Raw genomic sequence first — 3,254 nt, 5'->3', positions numbered from 1 at the left:
GACACATACGCTGTAACACTCTTATTGCCTGACTAACATCCTCGGCAATTACATGATTCTAGCATCCTCCCCTCAGGGCTCACCGGGTACACTTGAGTTTGCACATTCAAATCTCACAACAACACTTTTATCCACAATACTATTATCAACAATATTATTAACCAGCATGGCTGTTATGCGTAAATAAACTTACTTGTAGTACAAGATGCAGGCCCACTGCCTCCGCTTGTAATGCCCATGTTGAAGAGAACCTTCGGCTGACAACTGAATATTCTGTGTTAGATCAGAATCCTAAGTCTCTCGAAATTCAGCAATTTATAGTTTTAATTTGCTAATTCAGCTGTTGACGACAGAGGGTAGTTAACTCCTCCTCAGTGTCCTCAATTCTCTTAGTAATATTCTAATTGGTTATTATTGGTGGTTGTGGGCGGACCCATGGCGTCTCATCGCTGTTTATGCGGTAATATTACGATACTCCAGTGGCCTAGTGAGGCAAGCTTCTTGCTACTGCGGTTACGCATACTTGCTGATCATTCTTAACCTATTTGCCTGTCCAGGTGTTGACAGATTACTGTAATAACTGTGAAACACTTTTCGCAAGTCTCGAACATTTGGGTAATGCCTTACAATCTCCAATCTCAAATTTGAGCCTCTACAGACTTCAGTGGCCATTCTTTACGTAACTTTCCCATAATAAATCCTGAACGGGTATCTCCCTGCTTTTGGTGCAAGCTTGGGAAGACGCTAGCTCTTAAATACAAGAATTAACCTAAGTCTCACTACGCTTGTTCCTGCCCTTACATTCAAACAATTAAATTTGAAATTAATAGCATAAATCATATTTAAATAGGCAGCACTTCAGTGGAACGGTTAGATTAGAGGCTATTGCAGATAATGCAGGTTTCTGTGCACCTTGCCTCAGCTTTATTTCTACCTTGGGAGCAGTGTACATCTGCAGCCACAGTAAGGCTGTTATTGCCAGAAGGGCATATCACGGTGGAGGCTGACTTGGGTCTGCATGGTTCCGACTGTTTTAAGATTTTCTTTAATTGGAAGGGTTTTATTTTCCTGCCATACAGATGCCATTTCTGAATCTGAATATTCAGATGAGGCACTGTCGGACTTCACGCTCACTGGGGACCGGAGCGCGTGTTTAGGCTTTATTGTTAATATGGTTGATTTTTCTAATAGTTGTATTTTTGTCGGATTTATTTCTATATACTTTCCTGGGTTTCTTTACGTTTGTATTTAGGGCTGAGGGGCCTCCGACGTCCATAACCCTCTTAACGCCTTGGGGGTCCAATCTAATGGCCTTAGACTTCACCATGCTGGCAGCTACGGTTTACTCACCAACACCGAGCGTACCAGGGAAATGACAATACTGACACTGATATTTGGAACGGGGTACAAGGTAAAAGGAACTGAACCAGGGACAGTTGCGTCATCCGATGACAGCAGTAACCTCCGACAAGCGGGCGGGCCGAAGCCCACCTGAACTTAGTCGTACAAGCTAGCGCCGATTCACCGATGTTGCAACACTGGTTAAGGGTGGAATGTAAGGATTACAACGGATCCTCAGCTTACATTGGCACCGTTAGGTTACAACTGAGATAGTACCGCCGGGAACACGCGTAAAGCTCCTCGCCCACTAGAGCAGCATGGTTAGCAGAACAGTGCAGTGCCGTTGTAGTATGCCAGCGAGTGCGCCCACTGCAGGCGTGCAGCGTCAGAGACGGGACCGAAAGCATTCCCCCCACCAAAGTTGTTACCCACTACGTTTACCCCTCCAAGTTCAACCAAGTCCGCTTTCGTGCAGTCTTGCGCTCCATGTTGTACAGAATATTGCAATGACCGACTCGTCTTCGGAAGAAGAAACGATTTGTGTAGCTATGATGCTACAAGAGGATCAGCCAAAGCGAATATGGGTGCACGATATTAACAAGAAAAGAAACGAATTCGGAGAGCTCCACACGATATTTCACGACCTAACTGAAGACGATAAGAAGTGTTTTATCTACTTTCGCATGAGCTATGCCAAATTTTGTGCGCTATTATTAGCAATAGAGCGACGCATAAAGAAGAACACGAATCTTAGAGAGGCCATAACCCCAAGAGTAGCAGTAGCAGTAGCAGTAGCAAAGTAGTACCTAACTATACTGTTTGTACACGGAAGGTACAGGTACAGTTGTCCCTGTGTTCGACGAATGAAAGCACGACGCCATTAAAGGCTTATGGGGGAGTGGATGTATAGATCACATTTTCTTGACCCCTACCGGGACTCGAACTCTGACCCCTCGGTCGTCCAGCCCGTAGGCCGTCGCTATACCTACTACGCTACCGGGGCTCACGTGCATGGGAAGCCTACTGTAGACCGTGGGTTAAAACATTATATATGCAGTTTGTTTTCATTCATGTATTGCATACTAATTATTAGTCTACCTGATTCGTTCAGCGTTTCGCCAATCTCCGTCCAAGCGTTTTCTCTTCTCGTGCTGTCATAATAGTAGGCATGACTGCAGTCGTAGAGGATATTGTACTCTTGTACAGAGGAGATTAATCTTTCCTCGAACACCATGTCTTGCCTCATTGACACTCAACTCAGGAATGACAAAGCGTTTTGGTAGGTGGAAGGGGGATGCGGCGTGCCGCCATGACACTGCCGTGCAGAATGTTTGCCTCTTCGAGCAACCGAGACGACACTACACTATACCATACTGTACTATACTGGCACGACCCTACTCTAGTGGGCGCACTTCCATTTAAATACACGGAGAGCAATGCGTCTGCAGCTTTCGCTCTGCACTGCTCGCATACGACACTGTTCTAGTGGGCGAGGACCTTAAGCTGGAATCCTCTTCTTTGCTTCACTTTGTCTTCAGCGTCAGCTGTACGCTGTCTTTGGGTTCCTGCGCTGCCCCAAGAGAACAGGCCTGGCTGGGATATACGTCCTTCCTGCCTGAAGTCTCTCCGACAACTGTGACTAAAGTGGTATAACATTTTATATCTATTGAGAACTGTTCTGCTATGATCCGCTGGCGTTTGAATCCCTAATAACTAGGGCCCGGATTTTTATGACCTAAAAACTATAAATATATGCATGCACTTATGACCCAAAATTGTGTCAAATATGACCTAAAAAGTGTAAAATATGACCTTAAATATTAAATGGGACATAAAATTTCACAATTTTAATTAAAGATAAGAATAAAATTAAGAATAAAGATGATGAATATATGATAGTAGGTCCTACTTAC

This window comes from Cryptotermes secundus, unplaced genomic scaffold, assembly GCF_002891405.2.
Source record: "Cryptotermes secundus unplaced genomic scaffold, Csec_1.0 scaffold961, whole genome shotgun sequence".
Taxonomy (NCBI): domain Eukaryota; kingdom Metazoa; phylum Arthropoda; class Insecta; order Blattodea; family Kalotermitidae; genus Cryptotermes; species Cryptotermes secundus.
The sequence above is the reverse complement of the archived record's forward strand: the minus strand, read 5'-3'. Positions refer to the sequence as shown.